Here is a 16707-nt window from a genome sequence, read left to right on the forward strand (position 1 = left end):
GGCTGCCAGAGAGAAGTGGAGTTGAGAAGGGAGATAGATGCAGCAATACCTCAGGAGTGGCTTGCTCCCCCGATACGAGAGCTAATAGAGCTTGGGGAGGTATGGGCCGCTAGGTTTTCACCAGCAGGCATCCCTTTATAAGTGGCAGGTAGAGTGGGCGGTGCTCCACTTGGTCGCTCACGCCACCTTGGCCCTGGAATCCCTGGAGCCGTTTGACTGGGACTAAAGGAAATTCCGCACCAGGCGGCGAAGCTGCACTACGTAGGATGAGGAGAAGCACCAATACGAGGCGATGTACCAGGCCATCGCTAGGAGGACCTGGTTAACCATCAGGACTCGGTCGGCTAGTGAGAGACAAGCAGTGAATAGGTCAACTTTCTCTTAATAGAATCGAGGACTGGAAGAAACTGCTAGGCGGGAGTTATGTCGAGTCCCACCTAGAACCCTTTGCTCACCCATCTAAATTCCAAGTGAACGCCCCAGTCCGTGCTAGAGTTCGGGTTTGTGAGGAAATCATCCGACTTTCGCCAGTTGATTTTTGCTCCCAGTGCAAAACAAAACACCTCAAGAGCCGATCTCACTCTCTTTAGCATCAACTCATCGTCCTCTATGTAGAGTATTGTATCATTTGCATACTCTGAGTCTAACAACTGAGTCTCCTCTCTCATTGAAAGTCGGAGGCTGCGTAGTCCGCTCACACGTGACTTGAGGAAGTGGGACATCGCCTTTGAAAAGAGTAGAAACAAGCATGGGGCCAAGGGGCAGCCTTGCCGAATTGATCTCTCCAGCTGAAACTCCTCCCCACGCCTACCACCTATGAGAACCCTATTGGTGGCCAATTTGTAAAGTGCGGAGACCCCGCGAATCCAAGCCTGGGGGAAACCCAACCTCACCATGGTGCCCTCTAGGAAATCCCAGTCCACCGTGTCATAAGCTTTCTCAAAATCCAAGAGTAGTACGGCTAGTCTTTGCCCACTGTGCTGAGCCCACTCTATCGCCTCAAAGAAGATGAATACATTGTCCAGGATGCTTCTATCCTGGACAAAGCCTGTCTATGTGTCATGGATGATGTCTGGAAGCATGGGGCGTAGTCACCTATCAATCATCTTTGCCAGTGCCTTATAGGCCACTAACAATAAGGTGATTGGTCTCCACTGGGAAAGCTCCAACCGGTCTCCCCCTTTGGGGAGATGATCGATAAGGCCTGCTGAAAGACTCCCTGGCATTTGTCCTGAAGTGAAGATCTCTTGGAAGGCCATCAGTAGGGGGTCCTTCACCACTTCCCTATAGGTAGTGAAGAAGGCCTTAGAAAGGCCATTCTCTCCCGGGCATTTTTGCCCATCCTGTGTATGGAAAGCCTCCTCTAGTTCCTTCTCTGTAAAGAGGCTAGGAGGGAGCGTCCTATCTCCTCTATGACGAGGGACGAGATGTGATCCCATACCTGTTGTCTACAACACTGTCCTCTAGCTAAGGTTGTCTCCTACTAGAAGAGGCACCTGTAGTAGTCAGTGGCAATCTCCATCACCTCATTTGGGCTAGAATAAGTCCTCTCATACTGATCCCAAAGGCTGCGTATTTGCTCTCCTGCACGAGGTTGGTGTACCTGGAAGAACTCCCTGCACATCGTGTCCCCCTTCTGCGCTTAGAAGGCTGTTGAGGTGCGAAAAGAGAACTTCGAGCGCCTGTCCTCCTAGCTCTGCTGCCTAGCCTGTATGGCTGCCTCTTGGCAGATTCTGCTCGACTCGGCTAGGACCTTTGCAACCTCTCTGCGATCCAGTCCCTCCTACCCCACTCCCTGGTCCAAATCTGCTCTATCTGTCTCGTCACCTCCTCCCTCCTATAGATCGAGTCAAGGATCCGGCAGGATCGTGTGTCTAGGGCAGATGTTAGGGAATCAAGGGTCAGGATACCGTGCAATGATCGGACAACATGGTGCCCGCCAACTACTCAATGTGGCCTCCACCAGAGCCTCCCCACTCTCCCACATAAAACCTATCCAACCACTCCAATAGGACTCAACCTAGTCGCTTGTATCCCCAAGAGAAGTCTAGCAACCTTTCTCTCCTGTGGAAGGCAGGGTCTCTCCAAGCATCGCGTGCTCCTACTACTAGAAAGACCTCCCATGCCTTCTACTCCTTCCCAGCCATGCCTTGGTAGTTTTTGCCTCTGCTCTCCTAGTCCTCCAAAGCCTCCAGGTTGTTGAAGTCTCCTCCAATGATCTAGGAGTCCGCCTTTGGGAGTCCATTCGCGATCTCCACCCAAAACCTATTGCGTGTCCTAACCTTCGTAGGCATAGACATTGAGGACTCCAAGGCAGGAGTCCCCAATATCCAATCTAATCCATAGAAACCTCCTTGCCACTATCGTCTCGTGGTCTCATACACAGGTGGTGAGACTCGGGCCAATAGAGGTGCATACGCCTCCACTCTTGCCGTGGGCACCTATGGCGTGCTCCTAGTAAGTATACGAGCTGCCCGGAAGTACCTTTCCTATCCGTTGGGCCTGGGTGGGAGTGAGCTTGTGCTCCTGTAGAAGTAAGATGTTGATCAGTCTGGCAAGGGTATGCTATAGCTCTTGCCGAACAATCAACTTTCTGGAACCATGTGCCCCACTATAGTGGAGACTATTCACATTCCAGGATGCAAGGTGTAAGCTCATGGGGAAACCTGTGACTAACCGAACAGGCATCTGTTCGGTGTGGAGGTTGCTAATGAGGAGAAAAAACTATGGGGCATACAAGTACGCTTTGCCACTAGTCTGGATGTCGAACTCCAGTCCCCCATGGTGGCCCTCGGCCAGGTCATAGGGATGATAGATGCTCGAGGTGGTACTATCAATGTATCTATTGGCCATGTTGAGAGTTGTGACTCTATACACTGGTAGAAACGAGCCGTTTGTGCTAGGGGCCACTCGATCACATTCCGCGGAGCTCTCCACTGTGGAGGGGCTCGAAAGATAATGCTCAAGTGTGGGACCTCGGCACCAGGCCACCATTTAATGTCCATCATGCAACTAGGTCACTGCTGTGCAAACCGTGCTAGTCCTTCTCCCATCCACTGGGAGGTGTGGTCCGCTACCTGACTCTTCAGCTCCTCTATTTGTGTCATCGTCCAATCCTCTGAGTGAGAGGGCTGAAGGAAAAAAGTGTAGTTTGGTCCTTCCGTTGGTGCTACTAGATGGACCTTGCCCCTCCTTGACTTATGAACCACGAAGATCCCCACCTCAAGAGGTAGTGGAAACTCTCCGCGCTCTGCAACTCTCTGGTAGGACCAGGAGCCACTGTGGAATAACTTCTGTGGCAATAGTTGTGCCTGTCTCGGGAAAGTGTGGCGGGTAGTAGGGGTAGATGAGCCGGTGGCTGTGTGGGAGGGGGAGCACTGTTGGCGTGAGGAGAATGTAGGCGTATGTGGCTCATCACCACCTGTGGGAAGGGGAGTGGATCTGGGGGGGGGATCACCTGAATCGGGTGCGGATTAAGGGGGGTGCTCGGTAAGGGAGGTGGTAGGGGGGAAGAGGGGGGTCGGGGGATGGAGGGATGGTCAAAGATATGTGGCGGGTGTGGGAGGGGTGGTGACCCTCAAAGGGGGAGCCTGTGGGCCAGGGTCAATGGGGGAGGCATGGGAAATGGGGAGGGAGGGGTGTAGGGGCTGTGGGATCTCAGGTGGGGTAGTCTATGGTGCAGGTGATGGATGTGGGGGACTGCGGTCCTGTTGGGTGGGGCTGCGGAGTTCTCTACCGAGGGGACGTTGCTTGTCCTCTTGCTCCCTGCTGTCGAGGCTGGGTCTGAGGAGCTGGCTGCAGTCCCCCCTGTCATCTCTCTCTCTGTTGTCTCTGGACCTGTGTGAAGTCGTCAGCATCCACTTTTGGACCTGTCGATGGAGCCGCCTTCGCCCTGAAACGTGTACAATCTGCTACCCGATGCCCAAAGTCATGGCAACACAAGCACTGCCCTGGTTGCCCAGTCACAATGACCTGCTACCTAAAGGAGTAACCTCCAGTCTCAACTCCAGGAACTTTGGTATGCATTTTGTGTCTTTCACGGCCACTCATACCTTTGGGACTCTTGCAACTGTCACTGCGTCCGTGAAGGAAGCAGGAAGAACTGTGCCAAAGAGCCACCATCCAAAGTCCTCCACTAATTGACAGTACTCTACCACCACTCCGGGGAAAAGTAGGGTGATTGGATGTCTGAGAAAACTGTTATGGAGCGCAAATGTCTCCACTGTGAAGCCGCTATACCAGGGAACCATGTAGATGACCCCCTTTGTGAAGGCATAGGGCGAGCTCTCCACTAACTCATGGGCTGTGTCCGCAGAGGTGAGTCGAACCATGAAGATCTCTTGGCCCATGAGGACTGCCTCCATGATCTGTGCTATACCAATGCGCAGTGTGGAGTGGAGCCAATCCCGCAGCTGGGCCCTTGATGGGGTGTATCCAACGACCTGACCAAAGATTGCTGTTTCTTTCAGCTCAAACTCTGTGGCCCAAACGGCCAAGAGTTGTTCCTCAGAGAGGATGATACGCAAGGTGTTTGATTGGGGGGGCACTCGTAGAATGCACCAGTGTCTGATCAGAGGTTTCCATTGCACATCCCTGCTGAGGACCTACCGCTCACGCTGTTGCGTTGTTGGAGAAGGGGGGGGGTGTTGCTGCAGAGGAAGGAAGCAACTGGAGAGGAGGAGGGCCGATGGCGAGGAGGGGGGGAGAGAGATGCTTGTTTACACAGTGGGGGAGGTGTTGGACACCGCTGTAGTCCAGCTCGCAGTGAGGCGAATGAGTGTGTTAGGCCTATCGAATGGATCCGCAGGCCACAGTACGGGGAAAGGCGGGGGGGTCACAGCGGAGGGGCGGGGAACCAAATCCTCAGACAAGACGACATGTCGTGATTGAGGCAGGGGAGTAGAAGGCTTGGCATTGAGCGAGAGCGGACGAGGGGGGGTCATGCTGGCCATAGGCCGTGTTTGATCCATACAATACTAGTTCACTAATTGAATAGTGTACTTTTACTGTGACACAAAAATCTATCTCTAGATCGAACTATCTCCATCCCCAAAAAATAAGACAATAAACCAAGGTCTGTCATCTTAAAAGTAGAGCAAAGTTGGGACTTTATTTTTACTATGGCAGTAGAATTTGAGCCAATTATAAGTAAATCATCGACGTACATCAAGATATAGCTGACCCCCTCTGAAGTAGTATGGACATATAAGTTCGGGTCATAGGGGGTAGAATGGTATCGGTGAATTCTAAGGAACTCATTCATCCTTTGGAACCAAGACCAGGATGCTTACTTCAGCTCGTAAAGAGCTTTTTGCCAGCAAAAGATCTTATGGTTAGTAGAAGAAAACCCAGGAGGCTACTCCACACAGACTTCCTCCTCTAGATAACTGTTCAGAAGGCACTTTTGACATCCATTTGATAGATAGGCCAACTGTAGTGAGTGGCTAGCGCAACCAACAGATGAAACGATGTCAACCATGGAGTAGGAGCAAAAGTCTCTTCATAGTTAATATCTTACTTTTGTCAAATGTATTGCACCGCGAGGCGATCTTGGTAGTTCTCTAAAGTCCTATTAGCCTTTAGCTTAGTCTTAAAAATCCACTTTATCCCAATGACTTTCTTGTGGCTTGGATGATCCACCAAGGTCCAAGTCTCATTTCAGTCAATACTCTCTAGCTCCTTTTCCATGCCTCTCGCCATTGGGGTGTTGAAGAGCCTCTTGCCAACTGTTTGGCTTAGAATGTGCTATGTAATTAGTTGTAAACAATGACACAAATGATGCTTGAGATGCAAGCCGAACAAATCTTCTAGGGCCCTTGGAAGGATCCTCAAATCCCGCATGGTTTGCAAGTACTAGCAAGGTAATGGGGCTTGTGGAGGGGACTCAGGAGCTAAAGAATTTACAGGTGGGTTAGGAGTGAGTAGTAGGCACGGCTCAGAAGGCACCATCTCTAGAGGAATAATGTGAGGAAAGGGCTTGGAATCCAGTACAAAAGATTGCACAATGTCCCTCTCATCAAGCATGCGTGTAAGCATGATTGCCAAAGACTAGAGTGGGAAACTACAGGCTGAGAGCCAAAGAATGCCTCATATGTAGTCCTTTGAGGGACAACTATAGTTGAGCACCGGTTGAGGATATACATCAAAGTGTTAATAGCCTCGATCCAAAGGTGCTCAAGGAGCTCTGCTATGAATAGCATAAGTGTGCCATATTTATGATGGTCATGTTCCTACACTCTACGACTTCATTCTGTGAAGGGGAATTGGTAGAGGTATGCTGGCGTGAAATAACATGCTCATGTAGAAACTTGGAAAACTTGTGGGAGGTGAACTCGCCTTTGCTATCACTCCTCAAGCATCCTATACGACAACTAGTTTGATTATGCACTAGTAGCATCCAAGCAAAAAATAATGTGAAAGCATGGGACTTATGCTTGAGAAAGTACACCCACATGTAACAAGAATGATCATCCACAATAAAAAAGAAGTATAGTGCATTATTTAAGGCGGCGGTGGATGTCAGACAACAAAGATCAACATGAATCAATTTAAGAGGTGCCTCAGCTCTATGTGTAGATGTTGAGGGAATGGGTTACAGTGCGAGATGACAGGCTTTACAAACATCTTGTAATAGCTTCAGGTGGGGAAGGCCATCAACACGCCACCAACTATTTGGTGAGGTGAGAACTCACAAAGTGAGTCATATTGAAGATATCCTAAGCAAAAATATCAAAGGCACTTAGTGCTCATAAGCTCCTGTATAGTAGCTAAAGCTTGGAAGTGCTGGAACTCAGAGCCCTTGGCTATCAGCTCGGAAAGCTGTCATGTGGTACGGGCCACCAGGCTATGCCTCATTGCGAACAATCACTGAACCAGTCTAAGAGTCAAAGACCTCCATTGTGGTCACTGAGAAGAAGACTGTTTGACCCAACCGACAAAGCTACCGAATGGATAATGAGTTTATCCCCAAGCCGGGGAACATAGTATACACATCATTCAGTATAGTGCGATCCAGGCCTTGGTCAATGGCAAAATTGATGCGACCGTGAGTTTGAATCGTGACCAAGGAGTTATTTCCAACTTGGATGTGCCCAACTATAGGGGCTTGGGAAATGAAAATTCCTTGTGATGGGGTTCATATGATGGGTAGCTCCACTATCCACAATCCAAGGAGTAGCTGAAGTACTCGGTTGTGATGATGGGCCTTTGTAGTCACCTCATTAGGAGGCAACTCGTAGATGTGGACGAGACTCACATTCTCAAATATCTCTTACAGAGATGATGTGGGCCTTTGTAGACCAATCAGAAAAGCCCTTTGGTGTTGAGAACATTCTTGATTATGATGGCTAATTGGTGGTAGTGTGGATTTGGCCTTGCTATTGCCCCTTGAGGGTTCTCATCACCCTGCCTCCCGTGTTGGGGGTTGCTTGGCTAAGGGGCGGGGTTTTGAGTCTTATCTTTTGGTGTTGTGCCTCTTGCCTTTGATTGATACTTTTTGTCAAAGTGGCCAGCCTTTTGATAATGTTGACAATACAGATTTTTCTTCAATACATTTTGCCACTCCGGTTTTATAGATGACTGGGAGTTTCCTTGGTTCTCACTATTTTGATTTTGAGTTTGTTTTTGATATTGATTGAAATTTTGATTTTGTTTATCCTTGTTGCCCCTTCTCAGAAGAAGCGATGAGAGTCCCCTTTATAGAGGTCTAACTATGAAACCGATCGAACAGCTGAGCATAACGCAATCGCTGAAACTCAAATTCATAGAAAGTGGGCTGTGAAACTACTTGCTGCACAAAATGGAAGTATTTCTTCAGCAGCTTGTTTATAAACAATGTGACTTGATTGTTTGAGAATTTAGAAGCCTCGTGGTGTAAAATTTAGCGAGAAGGCGCAAATACTCAGCCAACTTGACTCTCAAGTCATCCTAGGTTTTGAAACTCAGGATTCAAATTGATGTGACGGGTCCTATCCCGAACCGCATAGCAGCCAGTCAAGTGTACCCAACACTTGGATGCTAAGTCAAAATACTAAAGCTATGAGTGAAACTTAGGTACTAGAACTTGCATCAACTCGACAATAGTGGAGGCATTCCTAGCCTTCCATGAGCAAACAACTTTATATGGAACAAGTACGGAATTAGGTTGGGGCTCCAAGCCTTGCACAAGATTTTGTAGGTAATGGGAGTCAAGGATATGTCTTATTAGGTTTGACCAAGTAGTGAAGTTCGACCCGTTAAAGTGAGTCTTATCATTAAAGGCATGTTGGGCTGATGAGGAGCAAGAGCTATGAGGTATGGGATAAGGGGAATAAGAAGGAGGTGGTGGAGGGGATGAGTAGGAGGGGGAGGTGGGTAGGTAAAAATAGGCTGATAATGTCCAGTGGATATCAATTGATGCGGAGGCATTGGAACATGAATGTTTCCATGAAGTGTCGAAGAAGATGGTGGCATCGAGACATGTAAGCCCTGTCCAACGGTCGATTGGGGCATAGCAAAATGACCAGAAGGCCCACTAGGTAATGTCATGGAGGCAAATTGTGATACCAAGTGATCCACACTTAGTGAAGGTCGGGTGGTATTCCCAAGTCGTGAAAAGCCCGAAAGTGTGGGGATGGGACGATGAACCTCCATCATGGAGACACCATATGGTTGAGGAAAAGACAAGGTCCTAAAAGGCATGCCTAAGGGCAAAAGACCCCTTGGTGTGATGCATGAAGGCATCTAAGATGCACCTAATGGAGGCTAAAAAGATGGTGTAGCGGAACTAGTGGGTGGAAAATTAAATGGATTTGTCATTTATGTAGATGTGGAAAATATGTTTAGTTCCTTTTGTCCATTAAATGCAAATGATGGAAAAGATGAATCACCAAAATCAAATTGACAATGAGATGTAAAAGCTAAAGGAAAGATGGAGGAGCACTCACCATAGACTCTTGCAAATTTTGTTGATCATTTCTTGAGAGCAACTAGAAAAACCTATCCTCTTTGGGACTAATGCATCAATACTTAATTTGAAGAGTTCCTTCATCATGAGCATCACCAATATGTTGCGGAAAAGTGGAAGTAAAATAAAAAAATTGAGTAGTAGTAGCATGCGTACCTAACATATGAGTGAATGAAGGTGGAAAAGTGTATGGAAAAGATGAAAGAGATAAGGAAGTAGAGGAAAATGGTTTGTACCTCCATTCCAGTTTCCACGTTAGGATGGCCAATCCTTTGTGGAGCTTTAGTCCTTGCAAAATCATTAGATTGGTGCACCGAATCTAATGGGAAAACCTCAAATTTACCTTCAATCTATTGTTGAGCTTGATACATGAGGATGAAATCGTATTTGGCTCGTGAGATCTCGTATGGTTTGTGGATTCCATGGATGTGCGAAGACTCTCTAGCCATGTCCGATGAAGGAGCAAATTGTGAAGCCCACTTTGTCGCGTGTCTTGATGTGCTACGCTTGGGAGCATCTTCATAATGTGGTGAAGATATATTTAAAGTCATCTTGCCCTCTTGTTGTTCCTGCTTCTTGCAAAAGGGCTTCCAGATCAAGGCTGAAGTTTTGTGAAAGAGAACCTTGCTTTGATACCATATGAAGAAATACCCTAATGCAGAAACATAGATGAAAGTGTACGACAAAGCATAAACTCAAAAGAACACAATTAGGGTTAGGGTAACTCAAGAGACAATGAACACAATGGAAATCTAAATGAATGACTAAATACAAAATATACAATGCTCTTGTAGTAAACAAATATGTAAGAATGAAAATTGTACCTTGAACTCTAGTGTCTTGAGGACCGAGGTAGAGGTGCTGAGCGGGAGATTGTGTTGTATTCCCAACGGATCCTGAAACGCAGCAAAGGCAGTCTCTTGATATTGGACAGCAGCAAACGCAGAAGTGTGTGATGCCAGATCAGTGTCAGATAGGCAAAGGAGAGATAAAACTGCAAGTGCAACAAGGTGATGATGACATGGTAGGATAATGGCAGCAAAAACGTAGGTATGATGATGTGGCAATCCGAACAGCAGCTGTAGATCACAAACGCAGCAGTTTAGCAGGTCGCTAGCTATAGACGATGGGGCTGATTCGCAAATGCAGCAGAAATTGATGTAGATTGCACAATCTAAGTTGTAAATAGGGGAGGATGGATGTAGACAGCAACGGGAAGCTAGAGGACCTGAAACATGAAAAAATGAGATTGGGCTGAATGAAGGGCAGCCTATCTATTTATAGAAAGTTTCGGGACCTCATACTATGCACCATTTTTAAAGTCTCTCGAACAACGCACCATTTTAGGGTTTTCATTAATTAAGCATTATTGGGGCTGTTTAAGTGGCTAATTCAGCATGTAATGCTTATTTAAGCTCAACAAATGCTCCTTAAGATCTTTGATCTTTGTCAAAATACCATAGATTCACCTTCATCCATATGTTCACTCTCTAATTGCTTATGCAAGTAAGCAATATGGGGCCTTGTTTCTTCTTTGATGCAAACCTGCAAGCATATTCCAATCCTTTTTAGCTCTCTTACATGAGTGAATGTGTGGGATGATGGCACATCTATCAGATAATCAAGGAATGAGCCTTTGCATCTTTGCTATTTCACCGAGTTTGCTCAGGAGTAGGTGGTGGTGCTCTGGGCTTAACTAGACTAAAACCACAACCTACAACATCCTCAATAGCATCTATTTTTGTTGCACCTGTAGCTTCCACAATAACAATAAGAGGAACTTCAATTCTGTGCACAATGTTCTAGAGCCCTTTTGCAATCCATGGGCAGTGCATCATATAAGCCCATAGTGGATGGTTGGTTTTATCCAACTTGTCCTCGACAACCAACATATGAAATACATCATTGTTACCGGCCATTGCCATTGACTGTTCTTGATGCAAAAGTTGCATGTCTAGAGAAAAATTTGCAAAAGCCAATATGTGCCATATAGCTCAACAAAAAGTGGATTGTAAAAGCCTTAACCTATAGAAATGACATTTATTGAAAATTTTGCACAAAAGGGAAAAATAGCCTATGCAGTACTAGTAGTAGTATAAACAAAGTTGGAAATCGCCCCAAATTAAAAATCCAATGATGCCATACCCTATAGGCTTTGAATACTTGTCAAATCTCAACTAAATCGAAGAAAGTGAAGCAAAGGGTATTCATGACTTTGCCGAAGAGGTCAAAACCCACTTTAATACCAATTGTTGGAAAGGGAAAAAACTTGTGAGAGGTCACCGTCCCACTATTGTTGGCACAAACGTGCATTTAACTAGGAGATTTCCCAAATCGGTCTATAATACAATTGTTGGCTTTAGGGTTGCAAGAATTCACACACACAAGCTAAAGAAGAAGCTTGAGAGCACACAACACAATGTATTGAGAGGTATCAAAGTAGAAGATATACGAGACTTAGTATTCCCTAGAGTGAATGGGCATATATAGATGCATGGGGTTTAAAAACCTCCCAATTAAGAAGTGCCAGGACATTTCTAAGTGCATTCACATAGGTCATTACCAAAATGTGGTAACAAGAATGAAGGAAAGTGACACATGTGATAGACCAATCGACTATGATGGTGATCGGAGGCTCACAAATAGGAGACATAGACAGAACAAGGCACTAAATAACATGCTTGCTAACAGCCCCTCTCAAACCGTTGGTATGGCTGAAGGAGGGAGAAGAAAAAGCTTTGCTAGAACATTGAAACATGTAAATGTCAAAGTAGTTTGCCGATGAAGATAACTTAGTGAGTTGCATTACGCCCTCTCTAGATGGGAACCCACTAATAGGGGTAGCAAGAATATGCCTGTTGGGAGTGGACAGGCCTAGAGAATGGGTCACACTGAAGGTATCCTGCTGTGAATGAATGTGCAGAGGCTCTGATTTGATGAGAATATGATAGTGAGGAGCTATTGAAGGCACCGAAAAGCATTGTTGTGGAAGGTAGACATCAAGGACCAAAGGGCACAAGGTGGGCATGCTAGCAGCAAGGGTGGCTTGGGAAAGTAGTGGCTAAGATAGACATCAAAAGGACCGAAGGGCATAGGATGGCCATGCTAGCAGCTACGCTGGCTCAAGGAATCGGGAAAGCAGGTGCTGCATTAGGTGCATCCTTGAAACTCCTCATGAATCTTGGGAAACCCCCTTTGAAACTGATGGAAAGGCCAGGGTTTCCATAAGCGCATGATGGATGTCGATACCACCTAGAGGAGATGGTGGGGGATTGGTAGGAAAGAGGGTAGCTTGATGGGTGGCGCAATGGGAAGATGCTCAAGAGGACCTTGCACAACAAAAGGAGAATGGAGTGGATAGAGCCCATGCTCTTGATAACTTGCCCAAAGAATGGCTCTTGAGGTAGCATCTTGGAGAAAGGGGCTTGTTCTATAAAGATAATTTGAGTTCCAAGATGGGAAAGGCCATATATTGAGAGGAGATGCAAGCCCAAATAGGGTACATGGAGGATCTCTCCTATCGAACAGAAAGATGGACGGTTAGATAGAATCAGCACGGTGCACATACCTCTGATAGGTATTCATACGATGCCACCTATAGCAATGATACCCTTTTGGAAATGGAGATCGTGGAGCCAATCATACTTATAAGTCATGTGACTCGAGCATTGCTATCCACGAGCCAAGGCCTTTGAAGATGAGATAGTTGAAAGAGAGTCCTTCAATTGATGGATGTGAAGGAAGACTGACTCAATCCTAATGGCAGGAGGAGATGTGGATGTTGCCCCATCCTTTGCACCAAGAAGAAGATGATTACTTCTTCCATCACTTCTCCTCTAGATGTAAGGTCTTCCCACAATTGTGTACATTGGGGAAACCCTTTATGCTTGTTCTCTTTCCAAAATCAGTGTTGGAAGTAGACATTGATTTGATTTTTCTTTTTCTCTTTCTTCTTTTGTCCCTTCCTTGATGAATGGACAACCACAAAAGTACGACTAGAGGAGCCTCCTCCATTGGGTCTTGTCTCCTAATACTTGCTCAAGTAATGTAAGGTCAGTACTAACTCTAGTGTTTCGACTCCTGAACATGAGAAGTCTGCTATAGAAGATGTTGTACTTCAGGGATGGTAGACGTGACAAAAGAGTCACAGCCATGTTATCTGAAGCAACTTGCTTTCCAAGGATGCAAGATCATCCCAAATCCCCTCCATCTTTGTGATGTGATCCTTCATGGTCAAGGAAATGTGATAGAGAGCTCTCATGCTTCATTTGGAGGGTAATCCTATGGGCAAAGGTCTTGACCTGATAAAGAGAGGATAATCAGGCCTCACCTCATAGGCATTATGGATGCATTGTGCATGGAGTAACTGAATCATGGCAACTCATGAAGAGGTAGGAATGAGCTTGAGAGTTGAGCTGGTCCTGCAAGGCTGCTGAATCTGTTTTAGACCCAATTTGAGGATCCACACTGGGGCAGGGAGCAGATAGAATAACAAAATCCCAAAGTTCAGATGCGTCAGAATTATACACAATCTTGCATGAGCAAATAGCCCAATTTGAGCCATCCAACTTGTCTTTCTTTGAGAGACTGGCAAGGATGGGTCCCTGAACAGGTGGTGCCATGATGGCCATCAAATAAATTGAGGATGGCCTGAAGAGGGACTGGAAAGATGAAAGGACAGTGGATGGGAGGGAGGTTGGTCATTGCGTGGATCTTGATCCGTGCCACAAATTGTGTGTTCTTCATGTCGATCCTTGCGATCCAGTCGTTCACGATAATTTTTGTGACAATCCTCCCTTTCTCAGCAGTCTTCACAACAATTCTCAAGGTCACAGCGAAAGAGCAACAAAATAGGCAGTATTTTGATGTGGATTGTCACTGGAATTGGAAAGTGACCTGATCCTTGCTGCCTTTTGATCCCTCCTGGGACTAAAAAGAGCTGCTGCCTGCTGGAAAGTTTGCTTTTTTATGTCAGCTAGCCCTGTTGGATGAAGAGAACCTGCTGTTTGTATGAAACTGCTGCTGCAGAAGCTGCTTCAGGTTGTGGTTGGATGAGGAAGACCTGCTGGGTTCTGCATTTGGTTGACCTGCAAATGGATGAAACTGACCTGCTGTTTGATGGAGAAGACTTGCTGAATGCTGATGCCTGTCATTGAGGGAGACCTGATAGCTGCAGGGATCCACAATCAGGTTGCCTGTCTGCAGGAGAGAAAACACATCAGTTTAGAGAGAGAACACAACAGATTTAGTGTGCTCTCTGACTTTACTTGGTGATGGTACTTGTGTGAGTCATGCAACGGAAGGAAGGAACATAGTTGCACTTGTACGTAGTACGAACTAGTTCGTACTATACGGTTCGTACCGTTACAAAAAAGGCCTTTTTTTTGTGCGTGGTTGTTGTTGTTGGTGGTGGTTTGGGTTGTTGACTGTTGTTGTTGTGGTGGTGGTGGTGATTTTGTAGCCTTGATCGATCAACCAAGAAAGGGGGTGGAAGCTTGATTAGATTCCTCATACATGTTTTGTTATGATTTATCCTAGAGCCAAAGGCCATACAAAACGTTTCTAATTGATGTCCCATCATTTTTCACAATATGTTAGTGTCATCAATAAATAAATTCAGCACCGTTTGAGAATTGTCAAGTAGCTTAATCCTATTGATTTTACCTTTGTTCACAGCTCATTCTGCACCACCCAATCCAAAGCATTAGTATATATTGCTAATAAAACTAGGCCAGAGGATAGCTTGGCCTAATATACCTTCTAAGAGTACACAAATTAGTGAATGTACCATCGGTAGCTACTTTAGCCTTAGCAATGCCAAACAAAACCATAACAAAATTCATAAATCTTTTACCAAAACCTTTGGTGGTTTGTTTGGTAACTGTTGGTCTCACAGGTCATTTTGGCCTCTTGTAGACGTTAATAAAGCATCTCTCTCTCTCTCTCAACCTTCTCTCAAAAGCATACATGCCTCTTATTTGTATGATCATTCATGTATGATGTATCCACTCCTATGTATGTACTTGTAAGTTGTAGCGCATGTTGCGCATGCGGCATATGCCATAGAAGTTTTGGCATGTTACCCTCTAGTATTCATCTTATATACTCCAATAGCATTTCTATTTAGACTTTAAACATCTGTTCTATCATCTATAGTTCAAAATAATGAAGTTAAATTTTTTTTTTTTACTAATATCGCACCGTACCTTATAAAATCTTAAGGTACCATTTAGTACCGTATTTTATCGTACCATACTTTTCGTACCTGACAACTATGGGAAGGAAAAGGGAGAGAAGAGAAGAGCAGATGAAACGCAAAAGAAACAGAAGGAAAACAGTCTGATCTGGATGCAATACAAGGCTGCGTTAACAGTCAGCCTCTGCATGCGTCAATGCCAACTGATGGCAGAAGATGAGAATCTGACTTGGGAAGAATGATAGTTGGATGGTACGCGCATAATGGAGACATGTGAGTGGCTGCCTATTTATAAGCAAGAGAGCATGAAACAGGCTGACCTAATGCTGCCAAAAGCTAGCACCTACACAAAACTGGCCATCTATGCGGAAGAGATGCCACCGAGGCTGCCATATGTCTAAAATCTGAAAATGCACTCCATCAAGTGGACTGTGTGCAATGTGAATAAGCTAAAGAGAAGAAATGAATGAGATGATCAAGGCCTAGAAATTGTAATCGCTACCTGATGTGCCTGTAATGGAGGAAACTGAGACACAAGATAGACTGGCAGAGTATGACAGTAATGAAGCTCCTAATATTTTTGTTTGACTCGTTCTGAGGGTCACAAGCAGGTCCCAGGAGATGTACACAAAACAAGGTACTGAATAACATGTCTACTAATAATTCTATCCCTTCCACACTCCCTTTCCTTTTCAGACATCATCTTCTTCTTCCATTTCCTTGTGCCCCGATTCTTCCTATTCACCTTAGTCGCATGATGGAGGTTTCCTAGTGTCAGAGTTCAGCATTCCCCAGGATCTTTGGCAACAGCATTTTAACACTCTATCGTCTTTCTACAGAGAGTTGGCCCTGCATGAGTCATATCATTTTCTGGTCAGAGGTGGATCATGTGGTTCGACCCCTCATTCTCATGTACATATTCATGTGTTAGCCCTCAGATCATCCAGGTTCTTGTTCCCTGGTATGTTGCTGAGAGCGGGTGTTGAGACTCCAGAGTATGAGTCCAGCTCCATAGCATCCATAATCTATTTAGGGTTTTGTTCCAAGATCTTTTGCCTGCTCCTAGATAGTCTATTTGATTGGACCAGATTATGCATTTGATGTCAGCCAGTTTCTGGCATCTACACAGGTTGGCTAGTTTTCCACTTTCACCTATTTATAGGCTCACTTTGTAGATATTTCATTGCAAATTCACTATTTTGCCTGGGGACTTGTGCCTTCATTATTATTTCCTCTGCCTCTTGTGTTCATCTCATTCTCCTTGAAGGTCACTCTTGCTTCATGCACTTTTGATTCCATCATGCCCAAGCTTGGCTCTTGCACATGAATCTTACATAACATTGGAGTGGATTTCCATTAGATTCAAGGTTCTTTGGAGGACAATAATGCATAAAGTGCATATTTTACAGATATCTTTTGCTTGTACTCTAAAATAGCTAAACCATGTAGAGCATAGACTCATGATGTTACTCTCTTCTAGTCAACATTGAAAGATTTCATAGATAAATTGAAGGCACTAAAAGTTTTGGAAGTTGCACTTAACTTGACTCCTTTTTTTCTGAAAGAG

The 16707-nt window shown here is 45.5% G+C and overlaps 1 protein-coding gene across 3 annotated transcripts in view; it reads left to right on the plus strand.

The window, feature by feature from the left end:
* Nucleotides 1–16707, plus strand: part of LOC148011617 (ribosomal RNA small subunit methyltransferase, chloroplastic-like) — a 43814-nt gene that overhangs the window by 24199 nt on the left and 2908 nt on the right. The gene's annotated exons all lie outside the window — the stretch shown is intronic.

This window comes from Lygodium microphyllum, chromosome 28 (genome assembly GCF_053477565.2).
Source record: "Lygodium microphyllum isolate KBCC chromosome 28, Lygodium_microphyllum_v1.1.10, whole genome shotgun sequence".
Classification (NCBI taxonomy): domain Eukaryota; kingdom Viridiplantae; phylum Streptophyta; class Polypodiopsida; order Schizaeales; family Lygodiaceae; genus Lygodium; species Lygodium microphyllum.